This window comes from Vombatus ursinus, unplaced genomic scaffold (assembly GCF_900497805.2).
Source record: "Vombatus ursinus unplaced genomic scaffold, bare-nosed wombat genome assembly UNPS02014770.1, whole genome shotgun sequence".
In the NCBI taxonomy this organism is placed as follows: Eukaryota; Metazoa; Chordata; class Mammalia; order Diprotodontia; family Vombatidae; genus Vombatus; species Vombatus ursinus.
In genome coordinates, this window is record NW_020954548.1 from 15,329,332 (window position 1) to 15,353,665 (window position 24,334).

At 40.9% G+C, this 24,334-nt stretch overlaps 1 long non-coding RNA gene across 1 annotated transcript in view; it reads right to left on the reverse strand.

The window, feature by feature from the left end:
* LOC114043887 overlaps positions 1–22,608 on the reverse strand; it is a 45,200-nt gene extending 22,592 nt beyond the window's left edge. Inside the window, exon 1 of the long non-coding RNA XR_003569149.1 lies at positions 22,518–22,608. This is a non-coding gene — a long non-coding RNA (uncharacterized LOC114043887). The remainder of the gene's footprint in view (positions 1–22,517) is intronic.
* Between the last annotated feature and the right edge of the window lie 1,726 nt (positions 22,609–24,334).

Here is a 24,334-nt window from a genome sequence, read left to right on the forward strand (position 1 = left end):
AACTCTTTCAGTCATTTGCAGTGGCAGGTATGGTAGGAGATGCTGGATGGGGAGAACACATGATTAAGAGAGAGCACCTCTGGCTTCCTTCTTTTGTCATCAGTTTGAGAGTATTTGAATAACGAGAAAGCATGAAGCTATTCTCCTCCTACTTCATGTCTGTATTTCATTAGGAAAATTTGAAAATGTTCTTGGTCCAAAAAGTAAGCCTTCCTAAGAAAAGAAGGATTGTTTTGCATGTGCGGATATATTGGGTGAATTTTTCCTTGCAGAAAGATGTTTTTCCCCCATCAAAAGTGTAATAGTTGTTCTTTCTTAGAAGGCAAAATAAGCTATTTCTTGTCCTGCCTTCAAAAGTCTTGATTCTGATTTTTAAAAAGAGGGCAACCAGATTAAATCTATAAAATAAAACCTGAAAAAAAATGCATTCAGCTCTTGCTTTTACCATTCACATATGGAGCATGAAAAAGCCTGTCTACCTCTATTCTTTCATTGTTTTTTTTTTAATTCTTTCCTTGAAAAGCTATGAGAATGACTGGTAACAGAAAGATGGTAAGTGTTGGGATCGTATCCTTATGACAGGTTTCAGTTGTCAGATCTCTGCCATATTCAAAGGACTTGTGCTGGGTCATTTTCCACAACTCTGTTCAAGAAGAGATTTTTCAAACTACTTTGCCTCAATAAATAAGGTGGTGAAATCAAGGGATTGTGCAGGTTTGAGTGTTCTGATTATTCAATATTAAGTGCATGTGTAGATTAAGCCAGCAGTGTTGAGGAATCGGGACCAATTGGTCTGGCTTTAAATTATCGAAATGTGAAATGTTCCATAAACAGAACATTTTGTATATGTGTTTGCTGGCAAATTATCTTTGATGATTCAAGCTGGGCACTAGAATGAAGTGTTAGTTGTCTCACCTCTCCTATTAGCTAGCTGCCTGGGTAGTTAGCTTAGCTGGTTAGAGCATGAATCAGGCAGGATTGGATTTTGTTCCCCTTACTACCTTTTTATGGGAAGATATAGCACAGACCAAACCTCTTATCCTCTTATCCCAGCTAATGATCTCACAATTTTCTTTGTAGCCCCTATAGCTTGGAGTATAGTGCCTCAAATGTAGTAGATGCAGAATTCAACAGGCTTTTTTTTATTATAAATGAATGAACATTGCTACGTTCAGGTACATCTGTGTTCATTTACATATATATATACATACACATACACATCTATATATACACACATATATGTATATGTATGTATATAACATATCTATCTATATCTATAGATATACATAGATGTACAAGGTGTTCCAAAAGTTCAAAGTTTAAAGATGCACTAAGACTTTTTGTGACATATTGTGTATATGTATGTGCATATACATGCAAATATATATATGTGTGTGTTTCCTGGCATATTCCTAACTTCCCCTCTGTCACTTGAATTATATTACAATAGCTCAAATGCAAGGATGTATGCATTAATTCTCTAGGAAATGGACTTTTGTAATTCTCTATGAAAGTGGGCTTTCTGGAGATGATAAAAGATCATTTATACACAGAGTTGCAAAACCTTAAAACTCTGAGGGACCTCAGAAGCCATCTAATCCAGCCTGTCACTGAACAAGAATCTACTCATATAACACACTCATTCAGCCTTAGATGGCATAGTAAGTGCTGGACCTGGAGTCAAGATGACCTGAGTTCAAATGTGTCTTCAGACACTTACCAGCTGTGTGACCCTGGGCAAGTCATCTAAGCTCTGTTTGTTTCAGTTTCCTCAATTATAAAATACCGATAATAACAGCTTCTACTTTGTAGGGTTGTTGTGAGGATTAAATGAGATAATATTTGTAAAAAGCATTTAGCATAGTGCTGGGCGCATAGTAGGTGCTATATAAATGTTTATTATCTTCCTCTTCTCTTTTCCCCTTTGCCTGAAGAGCTCTAGTGAACAGGAACCCAACGCCTCCCAAGTGGACAGATCTAATCATTAGAAAGTTCTGCCCCATGGAACTAAGACCAACAAGTATTTAACATGACAACCTTTCAAATACTTGGAAACATATATCATACCCTCCTAAACATTCTCTCCTGTCTGCCAAACATTCCCAGTTCCTTTAGCTAATCTTCATATGGTATAATCTCAAGGCCCTTATAGTTACCTTCTTTTTTTTCCTCCAGCTCATCAATGTCCTTCTTCAAATATGATGTCCCAAACTGAACACAACACACCAGAGGACATTTGTATTTTATGTTAGAAGCGATGTTAGAAGCTTCTTGAGCAAGGCAGTAATACGGACTGACCTATGCTTTAGGAATATCTATTTGGCAACTCTATGGAGGATAGATTAAAGAGTAGAAGGACTGCAGATAGGGAGACTAATTAGGAAGCCATAGTCCATTTAAATACCCAGATTTATTTATTTTTTTTGTAAACAATTGACTGCCAACCTATGTCTCTCCCAAGTTGTATGGGTGAAGTTGATCTCCTAGCCAAGTGAAATATTTTATATTAATCTCTATTAAATTCCATTTTATAAGAATCTGCCCAACATTCTGGTATGTCAAGATCTTTTGGGATCTTGAATCTGTCATTGAACTTTTTATCTTTCTCTTCATTTTGTGTCATCTGAAAGTGTGGTGAGCATGGCATCTATTGATTTTATCCAAGTCATTAGTAAAAATATGAAGCAGATACATCCAAGCACAGATCCTTTGGACCTACCACTAAAGAGCTCCTTCCAAGTCAATATTGACTGTTCATGACTACACTTTAGGCCCAGTCATTCAGCAAATTTGGAACCCCCCACATTAGACCATCATTTAGCCCACATTTCTCCAACTTATCTGCAAGAATAGCCTGAGGGAATTTGTCAAATGCTTTACTAAAGTCTAGACAAATTATAACTATAGCAATTCCCTGCCCAGCCATTCTAATAACCCCTCCAAGGGAAGGGAACAAGCATTTACTAAGCACCTACTATGTGCTAGGCACTGTGCTAAGCACTTTACAACTATCTCATTTGATCTTTATGACCCTGGGAGATAGATACTATTATTATCTCCCTTTTATAGTTGAGGAAACTGAGGCAGACAGATTTAGTGACTTGCCCAGGGCCACACAGTTAGGATGTTGGACTTGAACTCAGGCATCCCTGACTCCAGACCTAGAGTTCTATCAACTGAGTTACCTTGCTCTCAAAAAAGGAAATCACCTTAGTCTGGCATAACCTATTTGTGATAAAGCTGAGCTCGATTTTTGTGTTCACTATTTCATTTTCTAGATGTTCCTTTACCAACTTTTTAATAATACATTCTAGAATTGTTTCAGCAACTGAAGACAAGCTTGATGCCCTATAGTTGACAACTTCCGCTCTCTTCCCTCTTCTGAAATTTGGAACATCTGCCTTTCTCCATTTCTGAGGCACCTCTCCTATCTTCCATGATCTTCCCTAGCTCACATACAGTGGTTCAGCAATTTCATCCACCAGTTCTTTCAGGACCCTAGGACAGAGTTCATCAAGGCCTGTTCAACTCATTAAAGATAACTTCAGTAAATTCATGATCTCTCCACTTATCTTTGGGTTGCCCACACCTTTAATACTTCAGAGACTGTGGTGTTCTGAGATATGCAACTATAGAGCATCACCAGAAGCGCAATTGTATTAGAAGAAGATAAAGATGAAGATGAAGATCAAGATCAAGATGAAGACAGAGAAGGAGGAGAAGAAAAGATGGGCTATTGTGTTGAGAAACCAAGGGAATATCAGTATTTAAAATTTTAAATTTAAAAAGCTTTTACATCAGCAAGCATTTAAGGTTTTTGAAAGCGTTATCCAATTTCCCAAATGCAATTGAGCCCAATCTTCTGTTTAAGTCTGGGCCTAGTTCATTTTCCAAGAGATGTACAATATGCATTCTTTTATGAGAATCCATAAAAATATAATTTCAGAAAGATATTTTAGCATGCTGGAAAAATTGAAAAGTCACATAGGAGACCAAGTGAGATAGTATGGATGGTACAGTGCAAATTCATCATTTAAATAGCACATTCTTATTGAAAGTTGAACAGCAGTCATCTCCATAGAAGGAGGGTGGGACATTAACCAATTTTTAAAGTTTATGAAATAGATAGCTGGATAAACCAAACAATCATATACTGTTCTTTTGGTGAGGAGTTTGAAAGGAATTACCTAATAGCAATTTGCAATGAATTTTGGAACATTTGCTCTGAAGGCAGGATAACACACTAGAATGAAATTCCATTAGCCATATAGATTTGAGTTAAGAGAAATAAGCACACCAGCAGGGTGTCAATTTTAAGTTCTACCAATAAGTTATCCAAAGATGAGGCCAGAAATGTCTGCATCAAACATAGGAGAAAAATGGCAGTCCTCCTTTTGCTTTAAGAATTATGGCAATGAAGGTGAGAATTTCCATTTCAGACATAGTAAAAGCTAGAGACTGTCCCAGAGCCCTGCGAGAATACAAGATTTGTGTAATGTGAGCAGATGAATTTTTGTGGATATAAATGCTTTGGAGGAGAGTTCTTTGTTGACAGTGGCAAAATCCCAATTCTTGATGCTCATAAAATCATGGCAGTTGGAGTTGGAAAAGATCTATTAGGTCATCAATCTAGGTTCTGGGCCAGGACAGGACGGTTCACTACTGTCAACGTTCCAAGCCTTTGTCCAGACTCTTTTGAAATATCTTTAGAGGGCTTACTCTTAGAATTTTGTTGCTCTCCCCTGGTTCTTGGACAAGTGTTAAGGTGAATTCATTTTAGAGAATTCATTTTATGAATTGGAGCCACTTAATTGTATCTAGTCATCTAGATTTCTATATTAGTAGTTTCTACATGTAGAAGGCATTTCAGGATGAAGAAACACTTACATGTCCTGCATAAACTTACCATCAGGGAAGGTCACCACAAAGAAACAAATCACTAATTTTTCCAGTTCTCCACATTCATACTTTGGCAATGCATTGCTTTTGTTCTAGTGCAAAAACAATGTCCTGAGTGTATTTCTTGTCCAGATATCATCCCAATATGAGTAATACATAACACGGTATTACTGTGAATTGATAAGTAGACTTTTTCTTTTAAAAGTTATTTTGAGACCAAGTTGACCATGAACTCTAATAAACTTCATTTTTTTCATCTAGCATGTAATTCAGTATGATATTGCTTTCATGGAACCTGTATCCCAGGAACCCTCAGGTCTTAGATTTGTAGAAATTGGATTCCATCTTGGTGGTACCACTAAAAGATTAGTATCTATCTTTGGCTTATTATATTCCTACCCAGAGTTTACTCTGGGAAATCTCCAAATATAACATATATAACTTGTGTCTAGATTTCATCAAATGTTGATGACAGGGTCCCCACTATACGCACTTGAAATGACAGATGCATATAAAGTAGAAAACAACTTTTATTTCACCACATAGAAAATGTGTAATAAGGCACAAAAATACCCAGAGAAGCCCTGTTTCAGGGACCCTAGAGTCCATTTGATTAGTACCACCCTGGGGTTTGGTATCCTCCTGGGGGAATAGAATTTGGGTTTACTAGCAGACCAGTACCCTGATATTCTAGTGTAATAACTTTCTCCTACAGGGCCCTACACAATCAATCTAAGACGCACAGTGATGTCCTGTGTTTTGGACTATGCTGGGAGGGTGAACACACTTTGGGGCAGCTGGACAGGAAATTCCCTCCCTTCCCTTTGGACTTAAAATTCATCATGGTGAGAGATGAGGGTAATTAGAAGTTTAGATGCCTTATTCCCACTTGTCATGGCTATATTCCCTTAGTGCCTTTCTAACTGTAGTGACCAGGTGGGCAATCGTCTTTCCTATCCAATAAGCATATGGTTTAGGAAATCTTTGACTAGCAGGCCAAATCTCTTCTCTCAAATTTGTGGTTATGCACGAGGTGACCTCTAAGGCTAATGACGCCTGAGAAATCTCACTTCTCTGGCAAGAAGGCTAGATTAGGGAATCATACTGTCTTGGAAATTCTTCTCCTCTAACTTGGAGACAGGGATTAATGAATGCTAGTGTCTACACACTCTTCTCTGGGGCCATGTGGGTGAACATATGTAGTTTTTTCAGGATGCTCCACCACCACCCTAGCTGCTGCCATCTCTTCATCTCAGAAAGTCTATGCTCAGACCTCTGGTCTCTGACCAGTGCTCAGAATGCTGTGGGTGGGTACATATAGCTCCTCTGTACTTCTGCCCCCAAGGCTGCCATTAACAGTTCCTATGAGGAATGTAGGGTTTAGAGAAAAACCTCTCCCACCACATCATTCTTTTATTTCCCCCTGTACTGCAGAAGAAAGGTGAAAGGGAAAAGGTAGAAATAAGCCAAAAGGGGCTAAGCATACTTGTGGGCTCACTTTTATGGACTTTTTGTTGTTGTTCAGTCATTTTAGTCATGTCCAACTCTTCATGACCCCATTTGAGATACTGGAGTGGTTTGCCAGTTCCTTCTCCAGCTCATTTTACAGATGAGGAAACTGAGGCAAAGAAAATTAAGTGACTTACCCAGGATCACACAGCTGGTAAGTGTCAGAGGCTGGATTTGAATTCATTAACACAAGTCTTCCTGATTCCATGCCCAGTGCTCTAACCACTGAACCACCTAGCTAAAGAAATTTTATGGACTAGCTCCTCCCAAAAGAGTCCATTCTCCCAAGAGTCTAAGCCTACCAAATTATTTTTGGGGCAGCCCCCATCATTGAAAGCCATCCCTCAGGAGGCACCCAGGTTTAGCAACAAACCAAGGGGTAGACCTAGACAATGAGATTTAATAAGTTGTCTTTTAATCCCTTAACAAGGTGCCAATCTATAGAAGGGGTACTTTCAAAGGTTCTAAACAAAGGCTCCCTTCCCTGTATGCTCATCAAGGAGAATGGGGGAACTCTCCTGATGAACCCCTTACCTCTATAAATACAGTCTCAAAATGGATTATTTCCTATTCTGAACAAATGAGTCTCAGACCACAAAACTTATTTTCCCTTTTTGCCATTTTGATTGTGTTTCTAATCTCCCAACAGATATTGGTGGCATAATTCTTTATTGTAAAGAAAAAGACAAATGACGAGTGGTTAGGGTTGAGGCTTTGTGGAATTCTGAGAGCTCCAATCTTGAAATAAGAATAGCTCCAATTCTTATTAAACCTCTACCACTGACTTCTTGTTGCACCATATTGAAGTCACTTTCTCTCTGAGCCTCAATTTCTTTCTCTAAAGTTTTTTTTTTGTTTTAAAAAAAATAGTAATAACCAGAAATACAAAGCACAATTTAGCTAGCATGAAAGTGCTGAAGAGTAATTTAAGTACAAGTTTCATGTTATTTGAATTTGAAAGTCCATTTTTTTAAGCTACAACAAAGTTGTGTGTGAATGTATTGGTGCAAAATGACATTAGTGCTAGTAATGGATTGTTAAAACTAAACTATTAAGACTCTTTTAGCAACATGCAAGTCTCAGGAGACTTTTCTTGGAAAAACACCAAAGACTGGGCTCCCAATTTGTTACTTGGAGTTGCAGAAACAGAGGGTTGGGAAGAAGTAGACCACATAAATATTCAGATATTTACTTGAACCTTACTAGATTATGAACTTGAGTGGAAATTAATCTCCCAACATCCCTACCACCTGTCATGGCTTCTAGTAGAAGAGTGGTACATGATGGGGAAGGGACGAGGTAAGGAGCAGGTGAACAAGTTTAACCCAAAGTCTTTTGAACAGGTAAAAAGATGTTATTAGCAACATTAAAGGGACAAATGAAGACTAGAGTTTTTTCCTCCCAATAATAGTCTAATATAGTCTACCTACCTTTGGGGTTTAGATTTTGTTACTTTTGATTGAGAGGAAATACTGCTATAGTAGGGTAGCTAGGTGGCACAGTGGATAAAGTGTTGGGCCCGGAGTCAGGAAGACATCTTCCTGAATTCAAATCTGGCCTCAGACACTTACTTGCTGGGTAACCCTGGACACGTCTTTTAATCTCTGCCTTAGTTTCCTCATCTGTGAAATAGAGATGATGATAATAGTACCTACTTCACAAAGTTGTTGTGAAGATCAAATGAGATAATATTTGTAAAGCAATTTGCAAACTTTAATGTACTGAATAAACACTCATGATTATCTTCCAAGCTGATCTGTCCCTACATTCACAAATAAAGTGTTTAATAAATTTAGTTTTTTGAAAATTATTAAATGTACTTCTCCAGAGTAAGCATGCCCTGAGGATTAGGGGTAAATTAGAATGTTTAGAGGGGCATGGAATTATCAAAGATCCATAATTGATGCATTATATGATAACTAATTAATAATAGTAATAGTTCACATTTATATGGCACCTACCATATGTTAGGCACTGTGCTAATCATATATTATCTCAGTTTTGTTTCTCACCACTCTGGGAGGTAGGTGCTATTATTATCCCCATTTTACTGAAGTGACTTTTTCCAATCAAGGGCACACAGCTAGCAAAGGACTAAGGTAAGATTTGAACTTAGAGCTTCCTGACTTCAGGGCTGGCGCTCTATCTGCCATGCTACTTAGCTGCCATCATTGCTAACTGTGCTTTGATGATCAGTTATAACTCATAGCCATTCAAAACTGGTATTGTTATTGTCATGGAATAGAATGAAAAAAATTTTTTCATATTGACAGTACTGATGCCGCTACTAGTATAAAAGTTAACAAATTATAAATAAATGGATGGTATGGACCAGGTTTTGTTATCTTCAAATTCCCAACAGTTATGGGTTTTGTACATAGTAAGAACTTGATCCATAGTTGTTGAATGAACATCATTGAATTCAGTTGCTTCTATGTTTTTTCCCTTGGTTTATCTTTCTTGATATATTCCTAATACCCTCTGCCTGAATTACATGACTCATGTAGTAATTTTTCGAATGCATTAATCAGAGTATCTGGGTTCAAATCCTCTTCTGTTACTGATTAACTGTGTGACCTTCCTTAGGTAAGTCATTAACTTGTCTGGGCCTCAGTTTTCTCATCAATAAAGTGAGGGGGTTAAATCAGATGGCCCCACTAAGTTCTCTTTCACCACTAAATCTATAATACCATGATCCTACTAACCCTTTATGTTCAAGGGCAGTTAGTGCTGCTTTCTAGAAAGAATGAAAACATTATTTAGGAAAGACATTGAGGTGATAGAAAAAGGTTTTAAAACAATTCAATCATTGTCACATTTGGAAAGTATCCTAGTGAACTCAGAATGGTAACTCTTCGTGTTGCAGCTACAGATAATATGTGTATACCTAAACATACATAGGCCTGTATACATGTATAGGTCACTATGGTAATTCATGTGCTGAATTAATAGCTCTAAACTCCAGATCTTCTTATGTCACACCTCTGCTCAGTAACCTTCAGTGACTCCTAGTTATCTCCAGTATGCCCACAGTCCAGAACCTGAGATTCTGGATTTTCCCAAACTAGGTTCAATCTTGAAGGCATCTAACATTATCATCATCATCATCATCATCATCATCATCATCATTTTGCTGTTGCCCTTTCCCAAAACTTCCTTAGGAAAGTCAAATTTTGGCTGATGTCAAGGTTTCTATAAAAAGAGCCCTCAGATCCCCTGCAAGTATCCAGGCTAACAATACATCAAATAAAAGACAGGTTTTATTTAACCTGATAAAAATGGGAAAACAAATACCCAAGCCCATTAATGGTAAAAAAAGCAAAAAACAAAAACAAAAACCCAACCAACAAATATTAAAAATAAATATTATTAACTCTGGTGGACTTTCACTTCCTCAGTGAACTATATAGTAATCCAGACATATAGCACTGTCCTGGGTGGTTCCACCACCCCCTGCAAACAGAAACTTGGGGTTAATGAGTCAAATAATCTACTCCTAAAGTGAACCATATATCTTCCAGTGACCTTTACAATCATCCAAACTTACGGTGCTACTCTGGAAGTAAGATTACTCACAAAGAGAATATACTCAGTCCCCCCTCAGTCATGGTCTTTGAGGCAGAGATGTGGCCAGTAAACCCCAAGTGAACTAGGCCATCAAAATTTAGCTTCCTTTGGGCAGAACACCATCAGGTAACGGGAGAGGAGAGGTGAGAAAAGGAAAAGGGAGGAGAGGAGAGGGAAGGAAAGGAAAGGAGAGGAGAGGAGAGGAGAGGAGAAGAGAGGAGAGGAGAAGAGAGGAGAGGAGAGGAGAGGAAAGGACAAGCTGAGTTACCCAACTGGAACTGGCCAGCTGGGTCCCCATTCAGGCAGCTCAGACTACTAATAGGTTGTGTTTGTTTTTGTGTTCTTAAAGAGGACCATGACATCAGGGAGATGATGACATGACTTTGCAACTGACTTTGATTTGAGTGAGGGAGGGCTGTGCAAGGGCACCAGTCTCACTTTCTCCTCCAGAGGCATCTGGGTCCAGTGGCCAGATATTCATCAGGATGACTGCAGAAGGCTCAGGGTGCATTGGGAGGCCCTGGCCCTTTTAAGCTAAGGTCTTCTTACAAAGGACAAACCCAACAACAACAGTACTGGGTCCCTTGAAAGTCAACCCTTCCTCCTTCCATCCCCGAGCCCCCTTCCCTCACCATTGAAATTATTCAGGTAACTCCCAGTTACTAGTTAAGGACACAGTCCAGTTTTGCTTCCCCCACCCCCCACTCACAATGTAGCCCTGACCCTTACTCTTCATGAGCTCCAGCTCCAGCTCCAGTTTGACTTTGAACTATGTTTTAAATGACAAATCCAAGGGTGTATAACTGTGGTGAATCAACTAGTTATCCTTGATCAGGTGATAAAGGGACAAGGAGAACATTCAGTCAAATTCACAACTTATGTAGGAGACATCACGCCAGACCAAAGGTCTCATCTTCATTGACCTTGCTAATAAGGAATGAACCTGGTAAGGGATTAAGGATTTAGGAGGTGATTATATGCCACTATGCTCCTAGGCATACCTTCTACATGAGGATAAGATGTAAACTTCTTAGTTTGTCATTTAAAGTTCTGCAAAATCTGGTCCTTGCCTACTTTTCTAGACTTAACTTCACCTTCCTGCACACTACCTTCTAGCCAAACTGGACTACTTGCCAGCTGTTTTCCAATTCATCCCCTATCTCCATGCATTTTCACAGATTTTCCACAATGCCTTGCATTGATTCACTTCTCATTTTCACCTCTTAGAATTCAAATCACCATGCTAGCATCCTTGAAGGGAATTTCAAATGCTACCTTCTACTTGAAGATTTTCCTCGTCCCAGTAAATGTTAATTGCTCTTTCTCTCCACAAATCGCTTTGTGTTTTATTGTCTCTATATTTGTTGCATCCCCTACCCCACCCTCTAGTAGAATGCAAACTCCTGGAGGCAAGAGACTGTTTCATTTCAGCCTCTGTGTTCCAAGGGCCTAATAGTAAATGTGTGTTTGTTTAGTTGATTAGAATTTAGAGAGTATTTTTTACAAAGTCCAATGGAAGACGCAGTAGAAGGAAAGTCTTAAAATTTTTCTGTTTTCTCTAAGATTTGTTGCAAATTTGCACATATTCCTACAGTGAAGGCTGCCTTTACTCTTACCATACCAGTGTAACTACAAAGGAAAACTCCTACTGCAGAGCAGGGAGTAGACATAGGCAAAATAAGCAATGCCCTAGGGCATGGTATGTATGTGTGTGTGTGTGTGTGTGTGTGTATAGGGATACTTTTTTTGGTATTACTATTTTTGGTAAAGTTTTACAGATGCCTTCTGCCTTCTGTTTTTTGCATCAGAGTCACTTTCCTAAATTCTGTGGTCCCATAGAATCCTCCCTTGTGACAAAGATAAATCAGCTAAGCAAAACCAACCAGCATGGTCCTCACATCTGACAACACTCAAATGTTTCCCATATTTCTCCACCTCTCTGCCAAAAGGAGTGATGCTACTTCCATCATCTGTTCTCCAAGACCAAGACTGGTCATTGCATTCAATCTGAATTCAGCTCTCTTTGAGTGTTGTTTGCATTCACTTTATTGGAGTTATGGTACATCATTCTCCTGGTTTTGCTCTCCTCTCTCTGGATCAACTCATGTAAGTCTTCCTATATTTCTCTGAATTTTTATTGGTCATTTTTTTAAGGAAAATAATATTCTATTACCTTCATATACCACAAAACTTGTTCAGTCATTCCCCAAGCAATGGGCACTCAATTTGTTTCTGTGTTTTTTTCTTTAATATTTCTTCTTTATAGTACATTTTATTGTGAGTAAGTCTGCTTTTCTTTGAATGTAAGTATTTGGTTTATGGTGAGTTAAGTTTCACAAGTTACAGTGAAGGCTCAAAACCTTTGACTGAGACAATAATAGTGAGTGAGCAAGTGGGATTCAAGGGGGAAAGGGTAAGAGGTGTATGGTTCCAATCCTTGCTCTGTCCCATCCCCAAAACATCAACCCCTACTTACTGTCTGAAACAAAGCTTTGAAAGTGGAAAGGTAAGGAATTAAAAAAAAAAGCAAAACTCTGAGTAACTGAAGTATGTATATAAGGTGGTAGGATGGAGGGGAAGGAATGAAGGATACAAAAGGTGGTGATGATAGTGGTGGTGGTGATGATTCATCCTCCATTCTTGAAGAGGTAGCTTCATAGAAAGTGGAGGCAAGGAAATGAATTCCTATCTCCCTTATAATTTTGTGCAGATTTGATTGACCTTGCCTTTAAAAACAAAACAAAAAAAAGCTCTGAATTTATATGTTTATTTCCCAAATATCAATGTAAACTGAGAATTTGTTCCTTTGGGGAGAATATACTCTAAGGGGTTCTATCTATTTATCTTTAGAATGTTAGTCCTATTAGGAGCAAAATGCCATCCTAGTTCTGTGGAAGTTTTTGGGCTTGTGCCTGGAACTGCTGAAGCAGATATTCACACCTACCACATATAACACTTAGTAACATGATTTTCAGTGCAGCACTTTTTTTTTTTAAAAGAAACATATCATAGGCTTAATTATTGCCCAAACAGCTGCTTCATTACAGGGAGGCCCATGAAAGGATCCATCCTTTCTCTAATGAAGGTTTGCTTATTTTGTATTGAAAATGAGTAAAAGAGACCCTTTCTGAAATTTTTGCTCAGGGACCCCAGAATTTAAGTTTAGGTTGCTGAAACACATTGCTGTTTTGGGGACATATATTGGTACTTCTGGCTATCATAATGGGAAAAAACTGAATTTAAGTGAGGAGACTTTAGAATATGAGCACCCAGAAAACTTACTAGCTGAGTGACCCCATGGAAGTCATTTCAGCTCCCTGAGACTCAGTTTCCTCATCCATAAGTAGATTCCACTTGCACTATCTCACAGGTTTGTCTAAGAAACATGATTTTTAAAAAAAGATAAGGCACTACAGAAATATGAATTACTGTTATAAGGAGCTTTAAGAAAATCCAAGGACAAGAAGTGAAAGAGGGGGAGAGGGTCTAATATAGCCTCAAATATTAGAAATGAGAAGGGTGATCTAGTTAGTATGATCCTCTAATTTTACAGATGAAGGAACTGAGGCCCAGAGAGACTTTCTCAAGACTGGAATTGTTATCAGAATCCAAGTTTCAGGACATCTACCTCAGCTTTGTTTCCACTATACCAAGATGCTTTTAAGCATATATTTTACTATTGTCTAAAATATGCAAAAGATCACTCTTTCCTTTTGGAGAGAGAAGTGTATTTCACTTTCCACTTCATTATGCTAGGAGAAGAAAAGTGTCAGATGACACTTTAGAAGACCCTTTTTGTTCTCTTACAGTTCCCTTGGAGATTAGAAAAACACATTAAGTTTTCTAAAGGCATCATTGCTTTATGCTAACACTTAAGTATCTGACATCAGATGAGTAAACAATGAATATGTTTGTTCAGATAAGTCTCTTCCGCTCCCTGTGACATTTTTAGAGTAAAGTCCTAGCTATGGAAATTATAGATAAAAATCTCTGGTTTTTTTTTATCACTATTACTGCATATTGCTATATTCCTCTCCAAAAAATGTACTTACAAGTCTGTAGTCTCACTGACAATGTTTGAAAGTGCCTGTTTCCCTGCAACCTCGCCAACATTGAATTTTTATCACTCTTTGCTATTTTTGCCATTCTAGTGGGTGTAAGTCAATATCTTTAGGATTGCCTTGATTTGCATTTCTCTGATTATTAAGGAATTTGAGCATCTTTCCTTGTGGTTATTAATCATTAGTCTTATTGCTTTTTGCTAGCATTTAGCTGCACCAGGGGGCGCAGCATCCTTTTCCCTGAGATTTGAGAATTAAAGAAAGGATATGAAACATTGATTTTCCTAGGCTTAAAGTAGCTGAGGCATTTCCTTCTTCACACTGTCCTCTTCTGGTCAATTCCCTTAATCTCCCTTCTCCCATTCCCAAATTTCCTTCACTTTTGTGTCCTTTATGTCCTTTACCACCTTCTTTACCATTTGGAGAAAGATGGGTTTGAACCCTTACCATCTGTGTGACCTTGAGCAAGTCACTTAACTTCTAATCTTGTTTCCTCATTTGTAAAATAAAAGGATGATATAGGAACTAGATCATCTTTAAGATCTCTTCCCTTCCAGCTGTAGAATCCTATGATGCTCTGATCATCCTGTTTAATTCATAATAGCTGCAGAGCTCCCTGTAGGAGTCTCCATTACCAGCCCCCCCCCCCCCCAGTATCTTTTATGCTGCTCAGCAGTGCCAGGCTGGCTGAAGGAAGTAAGTCCACGTCATATTTCCTCTTACTCAGAATTTCAAGGCACATTCTCTATTATATTTCCCACTCTCTAGCATAATATGCCAGGCTATATCTAGAGATTCTTTCAGGCTGAGGAAACCTCAGTGAAGAAAAAAAAAAAAAAACAGGCTTCCAGGAAGAAAAGTTAGACATATTTGGTAACAAAGAAAAGCTAAGGACATGCACCCTCCCCACTCTCCCCCTATCTGTTCTTAGCCTCTGCCACGACCTCATTTCACTTCAGGTCAAGTCATTAATGCATCAAAGATGCATCTCTCTGCTGTCTTTCCACCTTCTAATCTCTTTTTTACCACTGAAAAGATGCCACAGCTTCCCAAAGTTGCTCTTGCTTCCTCAGTTGGGTGTCGTTTTTGCCAGAGGTCTCACACACCTGCCCTGGAGGAGATAATGACTGAAGTGTAGCACTTAACTGGTCCCTCTAGACTGTGCCCTGGTCAGCCACATCTAGAGCATTTTGGGGTTCTATATTTTAGGAAGGACTTTGACAAGTTAGAGTTCATCCAGAAGAGACCAACCTCTGGTTGATGAGTAAAGGGACTCAAAATCACCTTATAAGGATGGCTCAAAGAAACTGAAAATTCCTCACCTGCAGAAGAGAAGATTTCATGGGGACATAATCACAGACTTCCATTATTCTAAAGATTGTCACAGAGAAAGAGGATTACATTTGTTCTGTCTGGCTCCAGAAGGCAAAACAAAGACCAATGGAGAGAAATTAAAAGGAGGTGAATTTTGGTCCAACTTGCAAGAAAAACTTCCTAACAATTAGAGTTATCCAAAACGGAATGAGCTCTGAGGGAAGCAATGAATCTTCTCATCTCTGGTGGTTTTAAACTGGATGCTAAATGATGAGCAGTTGAGATGATACAGAGAGGAGTCATGATGTGTGTCAAGGTTAGACTACATGTTCTCTAAGGTCCCTTCCAATTCTGAGATTGTGTGATTCTATTATTCTATGATTCACTGCACTCCTTAGGATAGAAGTGGACATCTGGGGACAAGGAAACTACTCTCCTTAACCAACTTCTTCCTCTTGGTAGCTGCTACAGAAATTGATGAGCGAAAATAGGAACCCACCAACAATCTCCAAGATATGATTCCCAACGACTCATGCATACCATCTACCACCCAAAACTACATATCCTCTTCTCACCTTATGACAAACCTTCCCTTCTCCCCACAAAATATGTCCCCAACTCCATCCTTTCCCCTCAAAACATTTAAAGACAAACAACCTTCATGAACACAGAGTCAGCAGTATTTTTAGCTGCAGACCTCAGAGACCGTTTAGTCTAATACCCCTCATTTTGCAGAAAAGGAACCCGAGTCTCAGGAACAACAAGTGACTTGACCAAGGTCACACAGGCAGTGAATGTTAGAGGTGGAATTTGAACCCAGGTCCTCTGACTCAGGACACAATGCGCTATCTATGCTGCCTCCAGGTAAAGAGTACTTGAGTTTCTAGGCTCAGGGTAGAGGGTACAGAAAAGATACTATTGGCCAACCCAGATGCTTCCGGGGAACAAACCACAGCAGCATAGTGGCCACCTCCAGTCATCCTGATGATGATGGTGACTTTGCAGAGCCCTCCCTCACTTAAATCTAATTCACTTACAAGTCACGGCATCACCTTCCTGATGTCATGGTCCTCTTTGAGAATGAAGGACAAGCAACAATAGTGTTGTAAAGTACTAATGAGCAGACTACTTTGAATTTCATTAACTAGGTCATATTTATATAGGATTTAAATGCATCATAATAAAAGCCTCAAAACTATGTAGTAAGAGTATTGTTGTCCTCATTTTATAGCTGAGAGAACTTGGGCTTGAAGAGCTATTGCTTAAAAAAATAAAAATATAAACATTAAAAAAATCCCAAATCCTAATAAACTGGGAAAGAGAATACTTAGCCAGTGGTAACAGAGACAGAACTAGGAAAACACCCGATGACCCAAGAGATTCTGGGAAGGCCTAAGCCAGAGGGAAGTATTCTGTATATGGAGGAGGTCTAAGAAAGATCTGTCACCCCTCTCTCACCTTTTGAAGGTATGTATTATTACTCTTACTTCCTTTTCTTTCCCCAAACACTGCTGCCATTGAGCCCAGCGTAAGAAATGAGAACACTGCACTGGAAATCAGAAGATGTGGATTCCTATGACCTGGGAAGAATAACTTAGCTCCCCTGAGCTTGCTTGAGTTTGCTCTCCTATGGAAAACCAGAAAGTTAGCCTGGATGATCTCTAAGGTAGGAAGAGTGCTGTGGCAAGGAAGGTGGGTGTGGCGTCAAAAGACCTGGATTTATTTCTGGCTCTGCCACTCCCTAGCAGTTTGGTCTTGGGCCTCACTCTGCCCATCTCTGGACTTCTGATTCCTCATCTGTGAGGGATTGGACTGGATAATCTCTAAAGGCCCTTCTAGATCTCAGTTTTATCAGTATCATTATCTCCTTTTATTGACTAGGAAACTGAGGCTCAGAGAAAGTTAAGTGAGGAGAGCTAAAATAGCTCTCAAGCCTGCCCTCAAACTGTGTAGTGGGGAGGGCAAGGTGTGGATTAGCAAGGTGAACTTTGTGTGTTAACTTGTGTCATTAGTAGTGGCGGTGGTAAAAAGATAGAGTGCTTAGGAAGGTGAATGACACTGTTTCTAGGGGCTTGCTTGACATAATATTGATTGAATATTACCTTTCTGAAAAGCAATGTAAAGGCCAGGTGGAATGCTGCTTCTTCCCACCCACAATTCCAAATCATGGGAGGACTACTAGTCTACTCTGAGTGCATAGGATGTCAAGATTTTGAACAGCAATGGGATCATAATTTTATTTATTAATATTACCATGAAAAAGTAATTGTTGGCTGTTACTAATAAAATCACTTTTAGGTACTCCCTGAGGCACATTAAAGCAAATTATTTTATGTATATTCTCATTTCCAGTCCAACCACTTCTTTTTACAGTCGAGGAAATTGAGGCAAAGAGGTAAAAGGGACTTACCCAAAGTCACTCATAATAAATGTCAGGTCAAATATATCAAGCCCAAATCCATCTGACTCTAGATCTAGCCTGCCACTCAGCTGATACCACTGCCAAATCTACTTAGGTTGGCAGACCACCTGGTCCTTCCCCTTACCTCAGGAGTGAGCAATATCTCATTGAAGGGCAGGACTGAGTCCTTCCTATGCTCTCAGGAATACACCTGCCCTGGGGATAAGGCCTAAAGAATGTGATTCTTAAGAAATCTTGGAGTTGAAGCTGGTGAGGGAGAAGTTCCGGAGTTCTGGGCTTTCTAATTCATGCACCTTTATGCGATGAACCCTTGGGCTTATCAAGGTAAAGGGAGGCCACCCAACGTGACCTAAAAAAATTAAATTAAATTAAATTTAATGGAGATTTCTTCCTACTATGCCAGGTTCACTTTTTGCCCTGGTCCTTAGCTATGATTCCCCTAAGCACATCCTTTCAGCGAGGCCTCATGATCCTGAGAGGCTGGAAGCTGCTAGTAAAGAATGTTTCAACTTTCCCTCCACTCTCTTTCTCGTTACTAGCAGCCGGTTTTGAGTTGTCGCATCTTGCCAGTACATGTAGTCGGCTGAATTTTTTACATAAAAATAGGGTATGTAAAACAGATGCAAGGCATCTGTATATGACAAACCATACATGTAAAAAAATATGTGTGTGTGCGCCTAACCAGAGCGAGGTATGTCCACACACCCACATCCATATAAAAGCAAGCATAGTGCCTTCCCCAAACGGTAGGTGTGTTTTGACTGGAAGCGCTTATATTTTGAGATATCCAAATTATTTGGACACAGTCTGTTGTAACACAGCAAAGGAGAAATAAAATATGTATGTGTGTATTACAACATATTGCCATTCCCCTAAGCACAGGTATTGTGCTGTCTCCTTGGTGTTGAATCATCCTTAACGGTATTGCAGCAACGGGACAGAAATCTAAACAGAGTGAGCTAGCTAGCTACCTACAAAATCCGATACCAAAGCTTTTGTAAATTGTGTTACAATGTGAGTTGTTATGTGTAGACCAAACAGTTCACACATTATTACCAACAAGCGAAACAGCAGTAACAAAAACCCCTAACACCTTGAGTTGGGTGGGTGTTTCAGAACACCTGTATACAGAAAATTGGCATATTTAGAAAAATAACCCCTATTGTGTATCACAGCACCGTTTAAAGGTTTGCAGTGAAAATTCCTCACCATGCCTTCATTGCATGTGTCGTACCTGTGCCTTTTTCTTTATTGGGCAAGTTATGTATACAACAAGCAACATTGTTTCACTTGTGTCGAGTCGAATCCCTTGGGATTCGGCTGGGGGTTGGGGAGAGAAAGGAATAGAAGAAGATAAATAACGAGAAAAGCACTGTTTCGTTTCCTAGCTCTAGCTGTTAGGAGAGGAAATGTTGCAGTCGAGAATCCCAGCCCTGGAGTTAAAGAGTTGAACTCACTGAAAGAGGTTACATGTTCATCCTCTTCGAAGTCACTGGAAAGGAGCTGACAAATCGCGAGACACAGAGAGAGACAGAACGGCCCAGGGGTGAATAGGGTCACTTAGATGAATACCGAGGCCACCAGTGACCGAAAAGGAAAGGACGTTTAAAGTCACAGCTAATTTACTGCCCGTACTACAAAGCAGACAGACGGAATAGGTACTAGCTCTGATCTTACGCGCTTCTTCTAGAGCAATCCTGCTCCCCTAACGGAACCTTGTTTCCCTCCCGGTCAAAATGAGTATCCCTATCCCAAGAAGACTCGCTCATTTCCCCTGTCCCCCTCCCTACACCTACTTTCATTGCATAGTATTTATGCAGTATTTCGTTTCCGGGGGGGTCCTTTTCTGGAACTCGGTATAATCAAGACAAACGCTGAGAAATAAAGCTTTGGATGCAGTTCTGAAAACAAAAATATTCAGCCCAATGTGACCCCCCCCCCTCCAAATAGTTCCTCGGTTCTTGTCCCGAGATCTGCTGCTTCTTGCTAGTGGTGATATGAGAATTAGCGAAGCGGGTCGGGTAATATCTTTAGAAAAAAAAAACCTGGATGAAGGCAGCCTTCCTAAATTCCCATCCCAGCAGCACTCCCCCCCCCCCGCCCCGTTTTAAAAATGGATACAGGAGTTGTGCAGTAAGCACTTTGTAAACCAAAAAATGTTATCTACATGTATTATTGCAATCAACAATAGCATCATAATTACAATAAATTTCATAATCATTTGTCTAAAATGATGATCAAGCTTAAGCCCACATAGCCTTTACACACTTCAGAACTAGGGTTTTATTTTGTTTTGTTTTGTTTTGTTTTGTTTTTTAAACCACCTAGACCCAAAGAATCAGCTACTAACAAATTCCTGGCGTGACATAAATCAGGACCAAAACATACAAATAATGTTACGAAGTAGACACAAAGCTACGATGTGAAAACATCAAAGGAAACTGGATAAAATGCTATTGAAAATAATATTTGGTACCATTCCTCCATTCCTCCCAAAAGCGCTGAGTTTTTTTGTTTGTTTTTGTCTTTAAGGACATGAAACTATAGATTTAGCAAATCAATAGATTAAGCCTCAGGAACAACGTGATCGAAGTTTTCCGAAATGTCAAGAAAACAGTTGAATTCAAACTCGGGTAATTCACCTGACCGGCATCTTATGCTTGGTGAGCTGGCTTGGGGCTGAGGAAGGAAAACCCTAACTAGGAGAGGTGGTTTTGGTTTTGGTTTTTGTCAGGTCAGGAAACCCGCTCTGCCAAAGTCAACTAGGAATCTCTCCAGTCGTCCTCGAAACCTAGCGGTCTAGGGACGTGTTTGTGCCCTTTCGTGCGGCCGATGTCCGTACGCACCAGCGAGGATAGTCCAGGCTGGTCCTCAGGCATGGAGCCGAGCGCGGACGGATGCGGGACTGTTTGGACTGGCGGCTGATGGACAGCAGTGCTTACATGTCCCTGCTGTTTCTCTCCCCCACACACGGGGCACCCTCCCCGTGGTACCTCAAGAACAACCCCCCTCTCAAAAGAATGTGGTTGACTTATTTTTTTCTTTTTTTAAGACATGACGAGCCCTTCAGAATGCGGTGTCACTCGTTTCCTTAACAGGTAGTTTCATGGGGGATCTTGTCGGTCTTAAATATCAAAGGCTGGGCAGAGACGCTCCGAGACAGGAGAGGGAGAGCTGGAACATTTTGTGCTGGTAGCAAATGAGCTTTAAATAACCTCATCTTCCTCCCACTTTCCCTCAACCCCGTGGTGAAAAGAGAGAGGGAGCCTGACCATTTTGAAAGAATCCTATAAACTCCGTAGGAGACACTCCACACAAATGCAAAGCAGGAATCAGCCCCCTCCTCTGCGTTCCCCAACACCCCCAAGGCCACCCTTGGTGGCTGCATCCCTTGTGGGATAGCTTGGTTTTATACAGAAATGGATCGGGTAGGGGTGGGGGATGGGGAGAAGACACCCTGAACTGCCGTGTTAGGACTCCGCAGCAAAGGAGGAAGGTGATAGATAGCTCTTGGGTATTGGGAATCTAAGGACGCCTTTCTCCGCTGCACTTTGGAGAGAGCAGTGTAGTCCAGAGTCTGCAGGTCAGCGGAGGGCAGGCTTCCGAACCAGCAAGGTCTTGGTCCCCGCGCTCAAGGCTCGGGTCCTCGGCACTCCCTTCCCTCGCGGCCGCCACACACCTTCCCCTTTCCCGCACCGAGCCGGGCTGGGGGCAAACGTTTCCTTCGTTCGTTGGGTTTGTTTTCCATCTCTGCGCGGTGAAGTGCGGTAGCCAAGGGCCTGGGGTGAGGAGGAGCAGGCTGGCAACTCTCTAGAGTTCGCGGGCTGGGTCAGATAGAGCCCGGCTGGGCGTAGCTCCCACCCACGTTCGCGTCCGTGCATTCATTGTTGCCTTGCCCGCGCTGCCACCTGCCCCGGGGTATAGGAAAAGGGAGGCTGGCACAGCTCGCCTGCCCGTGCCCCAAAAGTTAACTGCGACGGGATTGGGAAAGGCGAAGCAGAGAGGTGAAGAGAAGAGTGACTTGGGGTGCAGAAGTGGGGCGGGGAGACCAGAACCTGTCTATCCTTTCCTTCCACAATTATTTAGAGGGCAGCATGCGGTCGTGGGGAAAGCATTTTGTGATCCTGGAAGCGCTATAAACATGGGCGCTATGGGTGCCACTCTACTGCTTGTGAGTACTTTTAGACAAAACCCGAGCCCAAAACCAGTTCCTCTATCGTTGCCCAACAGCCCTTAAGAGAATCGGCTTTCTTTTTAATCCCCATAATCACTAAATCTACGAGAGCTGTGAGAAGGAAGCTTCACCCGGTTGCTTTCCAACAGGTTGTTCACTAGGCAAAAGTCTCCGACTTCCCTTTCGGGTTACTTTTCTCAAGCGACCTACAGGCGATAACATTTCAACCTTTCCCTGTCCCCGAGACTGTGTGCGGGCGGTCCGCCCACAACCCCCTGGACTCCGGCTTCGGGCTTTTTTCCTTACAGCCCCCCCCCTTCCACCCTCACCCCCACCCAGGATGGTGCAGCTGTCCCTCCGCTTTGTGCCTCGCCACTAATCATGCAGCCAGTTTTCAAAAGTTGCTACAGCAGAGTTTTCTCTTGCTTTCTTTTTTTTTTTTTTTTCCTTCCTCTTACAGACCTTCCCCTCTGCTGGATCTGGCCTGGGGTTCTTAGGCAAGCCTTAGCAGGAAAGAGAAAAAGGAAAAACCCCTACTTTCCCACTCCACCCCCCTTTTCCTCTTTCCTACCCTCTCTCTCCTCGAAGGGCAGACCTTCCTGGAAGACTAAGACCCTCGGAGCCTGTACGCCCAGAAGTCCCCGAAGACTGGTGACTCTGGTGTGAAGGAGTTTGTTCTGCATCTCCCACCCCAGCTCTCTTCACTTCTCCGCCCTTCCCCGCCCCCCCCCCCCTCTTCTCCATCTCAGACTTGCTTGAGGCCGTATGATCTCCGGAGCACACTTTCTTCTTCTTCAAAAAAAAAAAAATCTGAATTTCAAAAACCTCAAACCAAGGACCCCACTTCATCTTTCTTCGTCGTCCACCTTTCCTATCTCTCTCTCTTGGAGCATGCAGGGAGAACGAGCAGCATTCCCAACTTTGCTGCTCTCTCTCTCCCCTGCCTATCGACAGATGGCTGCCTACTACCTTGGACTGTTTCTTCGGACCAATTTCGCTTCCCAAGTAGACAGCCATTCATTTGCCCCCTGTTTTCAGAAAAGGAACGAGACAGACTGAGAAAACTTGACCGTTCCTTTCCTTCCTCTCTTCTCTCCCTCCCCAAACCTTGACTCTGGATGCAGTTTTGTTTTGTTTTTAATAGGAATCGCGGGAAATTGCTCCCCTAGCTTTGAAACATCTTCCCCTTCTTTCCTGGGGTGCAGTATTGCCTTGGGCAGTGTTGCCAAGTAGGTACATTGAATTAGAGATGGGCAAAAGTTCCCTCAATCCCTTCAAACAAACAGGACCCTTAAGTAAAGAGATCAGACCAAACTGTAGTAAGAGCCTCAAACTAGAAAACATTCACGTATATATGTATCTGTAGATAGAGATTGATTTTATGTCGTTATTGATTGGCAAAGAGGATTTTTTTTCAAATGCTAGAGAAGTGAACTTCCTAATCTTTAGTGCCTTGAAATGCTCTGCATGAAAGATGAACAAAGTTCAAAGTGGATGGCAAGGCACCTGGTACTGTAGATTGGCAGAGGTTTTTCACAGTTTTGGTATACTTTATTCCTCACAACTCTGATCTGAGCTGTATACCAGGCTGTAGCCCATGTTCTAGACTCTATCGGAAGCTTTTACATATTTTTGCTGTCTTGACATCAGCCATAAGGACAAACAAGAGGTCACTTTGAGATATAGGATGTGCTGAATTAGGCTACTTTTTTATCATCCCAACTAGAATTCAGTCATTTCTCAGTCTATTTGGCATTTTGGACTTAAATTGGTTGCTTATGTGTGGTCAGATCTGGCCTTAATGAGCAAAAGTCCACAAAAAGCAAGAACTCCCTCTGCCCCTTTGACACAAATCAGAACAAATTATTAAAAACCCATTATACTTACCACCATATGCTAGTCTTCTAAAATTAATTATATGCTTATGCTCTGTTCCACCTTCCATTCAGAAACAAAGCTAAAGCCAAGGAAATACATACATAGAAATAGCCTTGTGTAATAACTTATTTTTCTATTGTGTTAAGGTCTACAAAGCACTTTCTCTACAACAAACTTGTGAGAGATAGTACGATATATTATCCCCATCTTAGCTGAAGAAATGAAATGATTTGCCTGAGGCCACGAAAAAAAATCATAAATAAGCAGGGTCTGCATTCAGAACTCCTAACACTCAGCATGGTACTTCCCACTTCGTCATACTGCCTTACTGTTACCTACTCTTTACTTAGGACAGCAACAAGAGTGGGTGTCAAAGTGAGTCCTTCAGAGTGTCTATGGAGATTGGGGAGGGTCAGGTGGGACAGGTTTACCAGCTTCTCAAAGCTCAGTTAGCAAGCTCATAAGACATGGCAGCAGCAGCAACAGCATCTTGTGGAAGGGCAGTGCTGG